The 11854-nt window shown below is 36.3% G+C and overlaps 3 non-coding genes across 3 annotated transcripts; all 3 read left to right on the top strand.

Annotated features, from left to right (window-relative positions):
- Positions 1–4982: 4982 nt before the first annotated feature.
- On the top strand, positions 4983–5053 carry TRNAG-GCC. The gene has a single exon. It is a non-coding gene; the product is annotated as a tRNA-Gly (tRNA).
- Positions 5054–5528: 475 nt separating this feature from the next.
- On the top strand, positions 5529–5599 carry TRNAG-ACC. Its single transcript has one exon. It is a non-coding gene; the product is annotated as a tRNA-Gly (tRNA).
- A 2425-nt stretch (positions 5600–8024) lies between these two features.
- Positions 8025–8095, top strand: TRNAG-UCC. Its single transcript has one exon. It is a non-coding gene; the product is annotated as a tRNA-Gly (tRNA).
- Positions 8096–11854: the final 3759 nt, after the last annotated feature.

Raw genomic sequence — 11854 nt, forward strand, 5'->3', positions numbered from 1 at the left:
AAGCAAGTCACCTAAGACACTAGTCTTGCAACGCTCCCTCTCACTGTGACACAAGTATATGCTACATGGTAGCTTGCATAGGTCATATGGTTAGGGGTGGTAGAGAGCTGACACCATACCTCCCCCTAAAGTGCATTTTCAGGCCTTTTTTGTCGAGTAAGAGTAAGCATGATTTTGACGAATAGTCATATGGTCTCATGGAGCGCATGTCTAGTGTCCGATTTACACCCAAATTTGGTGACCTTTCATGTTTCATATGGAAGGATTTCATTCTAGACCCACATGCCCAAACTTCTTTTGGAACCCTCCCGGGGCCCTACCCGACCCTTTATCAAACCTATCTTTGTTTCTCATGTCGACATCATTGCCTCTATTTTTCATATGCCTCAATTTGGCTTTAATGAAGATCTCTTTGGTGTGTTAGATGATGCACCATCCTCCTCGGTCACATCATGGCACTCATCTGTCTTGGCACTCTTGCGACTGGATGGGCACCATTTGAGGGTCACTGCTTCGTTTATCGTTATATGAGGGTCAAAACCTACTCTTTTCGTAGCATTGTTGTGAAATTCTCCTCCATTTAAACTATTCATCATCCTTGATGACTTTCTCAGAGACACAATCGGTCCATGGATTGTGACTCTCTCTCTCACTTAATCTCAGTATCCTTGATGACGATCCAAACTTCAGATTGCCTGCGAATGAACCCGTTGGAAATAACATGCTTCAGAATGAATACAGAAACTACGCACTACTTATGAACTATCCAACTTACGGATCTATTCTTGGTCTCCGAGTGTTGCAACATAAGCACAAAAACAATTGTCTAATGGTTGTGGACTATCCCGCCATGGCCTCCCTCGCCCTTCTCTCGAACTCTAACTGGGACTCACAAGAAAAACCATGATCAAATTAGCTAGTGTTGGCATATCCATACCTATGCTAGGAGCGCACCCTAGATATGGTCACCTTTGCCTCAACACTCATATTCTTTTAGTCACACATAACGGTGCACCCTTGGGGTGAGGCTTTTAAGACAACCATGGCATAAACCCATATGGTAGCAAAGTCGAGAAGGTTGTAACACATTCCCATATTGGCACTATACTTCAACCAACTCCCATTAACCATCTTCATATGTCAATCGCTTCCTTGATACTTATTTGGTTTTCGTGCAGCTTCATTTATTGTAGAGTTTCTCGAAGACATTAAACTTAACTCATTCATGTGTGATAATTTCGTTATGCTTAACTTCAAAATAGGTCTCAACCTTATGTGAAACCTTTTTTTTTTTCTCAGGAAAATGAATGAATAATGAACAAGTAGTAATTTTACACTATTTAGTAAAATTCTCTTCTCATCAAAAATATTTCCTTAGAGAAAGAGAAGTAGCAAAGTCGCTTTACCGTGGAAGAAGGAAAAGTCAAGCAGTTTCATCCCAAACATTCTTGAACTCTCATTGGGCTCATGAAATTTTTCACACCGAAAGGTGGCTATAGTCATTACTTCAATAAAGTCATTTCGACACAAGCTCACGAAAACAATATTTAACACTTTTTGTAGCATTAGAGAAGGGAGGTTTCTTAGGGTCACCATGGATCCCACTCCTGAGCATAAGGGATACGAGGATGGTGACCGGGCCTAGGAAATTACGAACAGATAGTAGTGGCTCTCCACTCACTTTACTTTTGCTATTAGCTCTAGCTTGTAACTTTATAAGTATGAAAAGAAAATCGATTAGCTTTGCTTAGTTGCTACTACTTTCTTTCTAGTAGCACCTAAGCTTCAGGATTTTTTTTTTTTTTTTAAGAACCACATAGCTCCAGTTGGTACTCTCTTCTTCAGCGAATGGTGCTCTCCACCACTCTTGTGAAGTTACCTACCTTAAGTATTATGTAGTCTCGTGGAGCGTCAGTCCGGTGTCCGATTAACACTAAATTTGGCAAGGTTTTATATTTCGTATGAACAGACTTCACTCTAAAGTTGCATGCACAAACTTCTTTAGAAAACCCGACTTTCAAGGTTGACTTTCAAGGTTAAGTTTGGGGGTGCAACTAGGCCTTTATATAGCCTATCTTTGTCCATCATATTGACATCGTTACCTCGGTGTTGCTTATGCCCAAGCTTGGTTTCAAAGCACAACAGTTCAATGTTTGTCTCCTCTTATTGAGTGGCACGTGTCCTCTGTCAGGCTTGATACACTACGCCTCCCTTGCACCTGATAAATGTCAATCTACGATATTAGTGCATAATGTTCAAACTTTGGTTTGTTACAATATATCATTTAAATTTATAGATTTCACAAGTAGCACCATGGAGCATTTTTTTTTTAAAATCGAGTGGTGAAACTAAAAGTCAAGGGCTTCAGAAGAATTGCATGACCAAAATACGAGTACTTTATGGAGTACCCTGCCACGATACGGACTTGAGTTCGATTCTCGGCTCATGCATCTTGAAGATTAGCTATGATGATATTAGTGCATAATGTTCAAACTTGTGTTCGTTACAATATATCATTTAAATTTATAGATTTCACGAGTAACGCTATGGAGCTTTTATTTTTTAAATCGAGAGGTGAAACTAAAAGTTAAGGGCTTCAGAAGAACTGCATGACCAAAATACGAGTTTATTGTGGATATGCTTAAAGATAGATGCACCAGTGGTCTAGTGGTAGAATAGTACCCTACCACGGTACAGACCCGAGTGTTCAATGGTGCATCTTGAAGATTAACTATTTGATTATTAATGCATTATTTTCAAACTTCATTTAAATTTATAGATTTCACGAGTAGCACTAGCTTCGGAAGAACTGCATGACCAAAATATGAGTACCTTATGGATATGCCTATTCTCGGTTGGTGCATCTTAAAGATTAGCTATGATGATATTAGTCCATAATACTCAAAGTTGGGTTTTACCACCCTGCCACAGTACAGACTCGAGTTTGATTCTCGGTTGGGGCATCTTAAAGATTAGCTATGATGATATTAGTCCATGCTCAAACTTGGGTTTGTCACAATATTATTTAAATTTATAGATTTCACAAGTAGAACTATCCAGCTTTTTTTTTCTTCTAAATCAAGAGGTGAGACTAAAAGTTAAGGGCTTCGGAAGAACTGCATGACCAAAATACGAGTACGTTATGGATATGTCTACTGGTAGATGCACCACTGGTCGAGTGATAGAATGGTACCCTGCCACGATACAGACTAGAGTTCGATTCTCGACTCTTGCATCTTGAATGAAGTTTAGATATGATGATAATTAGTGCATAATGTTCAAACTTTGGTTTGTTTCAATATATCATTAAATTTATAGATTTCACGAGTAGCACTATGGAGCTTTTTTTTTTAAAAATCGCAAGGTGAAGCTATAAGTTAAGGGCTTCGGAAGAACTGCATGACCAAAATACGAGTACGTTATGAATATGCCCAAAGGTACATGCACTAGTGGTCTAGTGGTAGAAATAGTACCCTTCCACAATACAGACCAGAGTTTGATTCTCGGTTGGTGCATCAGATTAGCAATGGTGAGAATAGTGCATAATGTTCGAACTTGGTTTTTTCATAATCGAGAGGTGAAACTAAAAGTTAAGGGATTCAGAAGAACTTCATGACCAAAATACGAGTACATTATGGATATGCCTAAAGGTGGATGCACCAGTGGAATAGTAGTAGAATAGTACCTTGCCACGATGCAAACCCAAATTCAATTCTCGGCTCTTGCATCTTGAAGATTAGCTATGATGATATTAGTGCATAATGTTCAAACTTGGGTTTGTTACAATATATCATTTAACTTTATAGATTTCACGAGAGGTGAAACCAAAAGTTAAGGGCTTTAGAAGAACTGCTTCAGAAGAACTGCATGACAAAAATATGTGTACTTTATGGAGTACCCTTCCACGATACAGACCCGAGTTCAATTCTCGGCTGGTGCATCTGGAAGATTAGCTATGATGATATTAGTGCATAATGTTCAAACCTGGGTTTGTCACAATATCGTTTATATTTATAGATTTCACGAGTAGCACTATCGAGCTTTTTTTTTTTTTTTTAAATCGTGAGGTGAAACTAGGAGTTAAGGGCTTCAAAAGAATTGCATGACCAAAATATGAGTAAGTTATGGATATGCCTGAAGGTACATGCACTAGTGGTCTTGTGGTAGAATAGTACCCTACCAAGGTATAGACCTGAGTTCGATTCTTGGCTGGTGGTGCATCTTGAAGATTCACAATGTTGATAGGTGCGTGCTATCAAACTTTTTCTTTTTTTAAATCGTGAAGTGAACATAAAAGTTAAGGGCTTCAGAAGAACTGCATGACCAAAATACGAGTAAGTTATGGATATGCCTAAAGTTACATGCACCAGTGGTCTAGTGGTAGAATAGTACCCTGCCACGATACAGACACTCGAGTTTGGTTCTTGGGCTGGTGCATCTTGAAGATTGGCAATGATGATATTAGTGCATGATGTTCAAACTTGGGTTTGTCACAATAGTGTTTATATTTATAGAATTTACGAGTAGCAGTATCGATAATAGTGCATGATGTTCAAACTTGGGTTTGTCACAATAGCGTTTATATTTATAGAATTTACGAGCGAGCTTTTTCTTTTTTTAAATCGTGAGGTGAAACTAAAAGCTAAGGGCTTTAGAAGAATTGCATGACCAAAATACGAGTAAGTTATGGATATGCCTGAAGGTACATGCACTAATGGTCTAGTGGTAGAATAGTACCCTGCCACGGTACAGACCCGAGTTCGATTCTCGGCTGATGGATCTTGAAGATTGGCAATAATTATATTATTGCATGATGTTCAAACTTGGGTTTGTCACAATATTGTTTATATTTATAGAATTTACGAGTAGCACTATCGAACTTTTTCATTTTTTAAATCGTGAGGTGAACATAAAAGTTAAGGGCTTCAGAAGAACTGCATGACCAAAATACGAGTAAGTTATGGATATGCCTGAAGGTACATGCACCAGTGGTCTAGTGGTAGAATAGTACCCTGCCACGGTACAGACCCGAGTTCGATTCTCGGCTGATGGATCTTGAAGATTGGCAATAATTATATTATTGCATGATGTTCAAACTTGGGTTTGTCACAATATTGTTTATATTTATAGAATTTACGAGTAGCACTATCGAACTTTTTCTTGTTTTAAATCGTTGAGGTGAACATAAAAGTTAAGGGCTTCAGAAGAACTGCATCACTAAATTACTTGTAAGTTATGGATATACCTGAAGGTACATGCACCAGTGGTCTAGTAGTAGAATAGCACCCTGCCACGGTACAGACCCGAGTTTGATTCTCGGCAAGTGCATCTTGAAGATTGGCAATGATGATATTAATGCATGATGTTCAAACTTAGGTTTGTCACAATATCGTTTATATTTATAGAATTTACGAGTAGTATCGAACTTTTTCATTTTTTAAATCGTGAGGTGAACATAAAAGTTAAGGGCATCAGAAGATCTGCATGACCAAAATACGAGTAAGTTATGGATATGCCTGAAGGTACATGCACCAGTGGTCTAGTGGTAGAATAGTACCCTACCACGGTACAGACTCGAGTTCGATTCTCGGCTGGTGCATCTTGAATATTGGCAATAATGATATTAGAGTGGTCTAGTGGTAGAATAGTACCCTGCCACGGTTCAGACCCGAGTTCGATTCTCGGTTGGTGCATCTTGAAGATTGGCAATGACGATATTAGTGCATGATGTGTCACAATATCGTTTATATTTATAGAATTTACGAGTAGCACTATCGAGCTTTTTCTTTTTTTAAATCGTGAGGTGAAACTAAAAGTTAAGGGCTTCAGAAGAACTGCATGAACAAAATACGAGTACGTTATAGATATGCCTGAAGGTACATGCATCTGTGGTCTAGTGGTAGAATAGTATTTTGCCACGATGTAGACTCGAATTCAATTCTTGGCTCTTGCATCTTTAAGATTAGCTATGATTATTATATTAGTGCATAATGTTCAAACTTGGGTTTGTTATAGTATATCATTTAACGAGTAGCACTATCGAGCTTTTTGTTTTTTAATCTAGAGGTGAAACAAAAAGTTAAGGGCTTCAGAAGAATTGCATGACCAAAATATGTGTACTTTATCGAGTACCCTGCCATGATATGGACCCGAGTTGTATTCTCGACTGGTGCATCTTGAAGATTAGCTATGATGATATTAATTAATAATGTTTAAACTTGTGTTTGTAACAATATCGTTTATATTTATAGATTTCACGAGTAGCACTATCGAGCTTTTTTTTTTTTTTTGAAATCGTGGGGTGAAACTAAAAGTTGAGGGCTTCCGAAGAATTGCATGACCAAAATACGAGTATGTTATGGATATGCCTAAAGGTACATGCATCAGTGGTCTAGTGGTAGAATAGTACCTTGCCACGGTATAGACCCAAATTTGAGTCTCGGCTGGTGCATCTTGAAGATTGGCAATGCTGATATTAGTGCATAATGTTCAAACTTGGGTTTGTCACAAAATCGTTTATATTTATCGAATTTACGAGTAGCACTATCGAGCTTTTTCTTTTTTTAAATCGTGAGCTGAAACTAAACGTTAAGGGTTTCAGAAGAACTGCATGACCAAAATACGAGTACGTTATGGATATGCCTGAAGGTACATGCACCAGTGGTCTAGTGGTAGAATAGTACCCTGCCACAGTATAGACCTGAGTTTGAGTCTTGGCTGGTGCATCTTGAATATTGGCAATGCTGGTATTAGTGCATAATGTTCAAACTTGAGTTTGTCACAAAATCGTCGTTTATATTTATAGAGTTTACGAGTAGCACTATCGAGCTTTTTCTTTTTTTAAATCGTGAGGTGAAACTAAACGTTAAGGGCTTCAGAAGAACTGCATGACCAAAATACGAGTACGTTATGGATATACCTGAAGGTACATGCACCAGTGGTCTAGTAGTAGAATAGTACCCTGCCACGATGTAGACCCGGATTCGATTCTCGGCTCTTGCATCTTGAATTTTAGCTATTATTATTATATTAGTGCATAATGTTCAAACATGGGTTTCTTACAATATATCATTTAACTTTATAGATTTCACGAGTGTCGAGCTTTTTGTTTTTAAATCGAATGGTGAAACTAAAAGTTAAGGGCTTCCGAATAACTGCATGACCAAAATACGAGTAAGTTATGAATATGCATGAAGGTACATGCACCAGTGACCTAGTGGTAGAATAGTACTCTGCCACGGTACAGACCCGAGTTTGATTCTCGGCTGATGCATCTTGAAGGTTGGCAATGATGATATTAGTGCATGATGTTCAAACTTGGGTTTGTCACAATATCGCTTATATTTATCGAATTTACGAGTAGCACTACTGAGCTTTTTCTTTTTTTAAATCGTGAGGTGAAACTAAAAGTTAAGGGCTTCAGAAGAACTGCATGACCAAAATACGAGTACGTTATGGATATGCTTGAAGGTACATGCACCAGTGGTCTAGTGGTAGAATAGTACCCTGCCACGATGTAGACCGGAATTCAATTCTCGGCTCTTGCATCTTGAAGATTAGCTATGATTATTATATTAGTGCATACTGTTCAAAATTGGGTTTGGTACAATATTTCTTTTAACTTTATAGATTTCACGAGTAGCACTATTTTGCTTTTTGTTTTTATATCGAGATGTGAAACAAAAAGATTTTTGTTTTTATATCGAGATGTGAAACAAAAAGTTAAGGGCTTCAGAAGAACTGCATGACCAAAATATGTGTACTGTATGGAGTACCCTGCCACGATACGGACCCAAGTTTGATTCTCGACTGGTGCATCTTGAAGATTAGCTATAATGATATTAATGCATAATGTTCAAACTTGGGTTTGTCACAATATCGTTTATATTTATAGATTTTACGAGTAGCACTATCGAGCTTCTTTTTTTTTTTTTTAAATCGTGAGGTGAAACTAAAAGTTAAGGACTTCAGTAGAACTGCATGATCAAAATACGAGTACGTTATGGATATGCCTGAAGGTACCTGCACCAGTGGTCTAGTGGTAGAATAGTACCCTTCCACGGTACAGACCCGAGTTCAATTCTCGGCTGGTGCATCTTGAAGATTGGCATAATGTTCAAACTTTTGTTTGTTTCAACATTGTTTAAATTTATAAATTTTACGAGTAGGACTATCGAGCTTTTTGTTTTTAAATCGAGAAGTGAAACGTAAAGTGAAGGGCTTCGGAAGAACTGCATGACCAAAATACGAGTACGTTATGGATCTTCTTTGAGGTAAATGCACCAGTGGTCTATTGGTAGAATAGTATCCTGCCATGGTATAGACCCGAGTTCGATTCTCGATTGGAGCATCTTGATGAAGATTAGCTATGTTGATATGAGGAGGTACATACTTGAGTTCGATTCTATGTTGGAGCAATGATGAAACACTTTTAATCTCCGTATTTCCCTTTTTCTTTAAAAATTTATACACAAATACCATATTAATTTCTCCGTATTTTCCTTTTTCTTTAAAAATTTATACACAAATACCATATTAATTTCTTGTGGTGTGTTATATCAAAGTTATAATTCTAATAATTTTTTGGTTTAAAAAATAAAAGAACCAAATTTAACACTAATACCTCAACATTAAACAAGATATTGGTGTTGAGAAATAGAGCCAAATTTACAACAGTAACATAAATTTAAAACAATCCTTATTAAGTTAACAAATTTACATTTGGAGTTAATTTCTCATTTCTTATCCCTTTAGGTTGATGTATTTATTTTAACCTTGAGTTTCAATTTTATTCAAAATATTCGAAATGAAATTAAAATTTGATTCATTGGCAACTGCATACATGACATGATTACTATGCATGAAAGAATTCATTTATAACGTTTCATAAACGGTACTATAGGCTTAAATGTTCATAATAAATTTATTAAAACAACATTGTTATGAATGGAAAATAGATAACATGAGTTTAAATAGTGCCCTTGTCTAACCTAAGGATCATTAAAAATAACATGAATGCAACTACCTTAACTTTGGTTCCTTGGCCTTCAAAGTCACGTTGTCATCCGTAAATGGGTATCTTACCTTTACATGAAAATAAGAGTAGCACATGGTTTGAGTACTTTAATAAATACTCAATAAGTAACCTCATTGTCAGGGTCGGAAAATGAATCATGTGTAATATAGTTGGACCTATCCTTTCATAAATGCTTTGTGACATGGGTTTTGGCTTTGCTTTTCAGTCCGAGCAGGGTTGAATATGTTGTACTATCCTACACACGACCCATGAATGTGCACATTGGCCACTAGGTAGGCTCGTATAAGAGTACTCTGTGGGCTGGCTCGTCGAGCTTGTGCACACTCACACTACCAAATACCATGAAGGGAAAAGACCCACATAATATCATATGGAACATAAAATTGTAAGGTATGTGTCTGTACTAATCATAACGGGAAAGTATCTCGATACACCTCCCATTCATAATACATGATTTTCTAATGTCTCATAGTCATAGACGGTACGTATTAACATAGTTTACATGACATGATACATGAAGGTTCATGCATCAAATAATATCGAAAACATAACATTGTTCTATGACATAACATAATCCTAGAATAGTGTATATGATATAATAGCATCACTTGTATGCAACATAACAACATAATTCTCCAATTATTATTCTCTAAAAAAAAATAGTCATTTTAAATAAATTTGTTAATATATACGTTTTATTTTTAGATATAAACTATCCATTGGTTTTGATCCACTCATGTTATTAGAAATTGAAGTAGAACCACTTTGCCCTAAATTGAACTCATTTCATCTACTCTATTAAGAAAAATATAAACTTAATCTATGCCTAAATTATAAACCCAAAATTTGATAACATATTTTTAAAATCTAAGAAAAGAAACACAAAAATAGTAATTAGTTTTATCCAACGTCATAAATTAATATCATAAATTAATAGTTGAATCAACAATATTGTTCGGAAATGAGAAAAAAATAAAGCAACCTTAATGACATAAATAAATGAGTTCAATTAGAAAAAAAAAATCCAAATGTAAAAGACATTTGTTATTACATAAATCAAACAAATGAAAATGAAAGCAACACATTCAACCCACCCAAGCTTGGAAGACATCAAACCCATTGGAGTTTGGAAACGAAAATATATAGATTTCTTCATTTTTAGAAACATATAAAATTTGGAAATGGAACTTAAAAAATCTCTCTTTGAGGGAGTTAGGAGGGGACAAGAATGGAGAATATAATCTCTGTCTCTAGTCCTAATTATGTAATAGGGAAAATTTTCTCCTCACCCCTTCCCTCATTCCCTGTTTAAAGATTACTATGGAGAAATACATTTTGAACACTCAACTGATGTGTGAACCATTTTCGAGAAGTAGCAATAGTGAGTAAGCAACGAAGTGTAGTAAACTTTGTTGTATTAGAAAATATCTCTTTGTAATCAATATCTTCAACCTGAGTATACCCCTTTACTGCCGGATAAACTTTATAACGTTCAACAGAACCATCAGAGCTGTATTTAATCTTGTACACCCAACGATAGCCAATAGCTTTATGGCCAGGTGGTAGAGGAACGAGAGACCAAGTATGATTACGTTCCAAAGTTGCAATTTCAGCATTCATAGCCTGCTGCCATAATGGGTCGCCAACTACCCTATCATAAGTTTTAACTTATGTCGGGCTGTAATAAGAGATAGAAAAGCAAGTTGAGTAGAAAAAAAACTAGAGAAAGAAAGGTAATGATGAAGGGGATGCCTGGTGCTTGTGTTGGAACTTGAGCTAGAGGTTAAATAATTGGCTGCATAAGACATCTCATAATTATTATGCCAAGCTGGAGGTTGTTTGGTACGAGTAGAACGTCGGAGTGAAACTGGTGTATCATAAGGGATAGGATTATAATTAGTGGGTGAATCTGGAGAAGGAATAGAAGGTGGAGGAGATGACGAAATAGAAGGTGGGATAGGATTAGAATAGATGTTTGAGTAGGATGAATCATGAAGTGGTAAAATGAGAGTCGAAGGAACTAATGTCAAAAGTTTGTGAAGCTAATGAAAAAGGAAAAACATCTTCACAAAATTTAACATCACAGTGGATAAATAATTTGTGAGCTTGCATGTCATACAACTTGTAGCCTTTGTAACCACAAGTATATCCTACGAAAACACAAGGAATTGCCCGAGGTTCAAATTTTTGCTTAGGATGTACTACAGTTGCATAACATTTACATTAAAAAACTTTAAGATGATGAAATGTAGGTGGTTGTTTGTAGAGTGCTTCTAGGGGTGTCTTGTTAGATAAAAATGGTGATGGTGTTCTATTTATAACATAAACAACAATTAAAATGCACTCTCCCAAAAAAATTAAGTGGAACGTGTGACTGAAAGAGGAGAGACCTAGCTACATTTAGGATATGATGATAGCTACATTTAGATATGATGATGCTTACGCTCTACGACTCATCTTTGTTGTGGAGTATAGACACAAGTGCACTGAAATTCAATGCCACACAAAGTAAAAAATGGTTGTAAAGACAGAAACTCAGTCCCATTGTCTGACCGTACTATCTTGATAGTAGTATGAAATTGAGTTTGAACGAATTTAACAAAGTTCATAAACAAATGATGTACTTCTGATTCATGTTGCATAAGAAAAACCCAAGTACATTGAGTAAAATAATCAACAATAGTGAGAAGAAAACGCAAACCAAAATGGATAGGAATTTTATGAGATCCCCAAACATCACAATGTAATATGTCAAAGGTAGAATGTGTTGTTATTGAACTTCTGGAAAAAAAACAACCTAGTTTGTTTTGATGCAAA

Source organism: Cucurbita moschata, unplaced genomic scaffold, assembly GCF_002738365.1.
Source record: "Cucurbita moschata cultivar Rifu unplaced genomic scaffold, Cmos_1.0 Cmo_Scf00080, whole genome shotgun sequence".
Taxonomy (NCBI): Eukaryota; Viridiplantae; Streptophyta; class Magnoliopsida; order Cucurbitales; family Cucurbitaceae; genus Cucurbita; species Cucurbita moschata.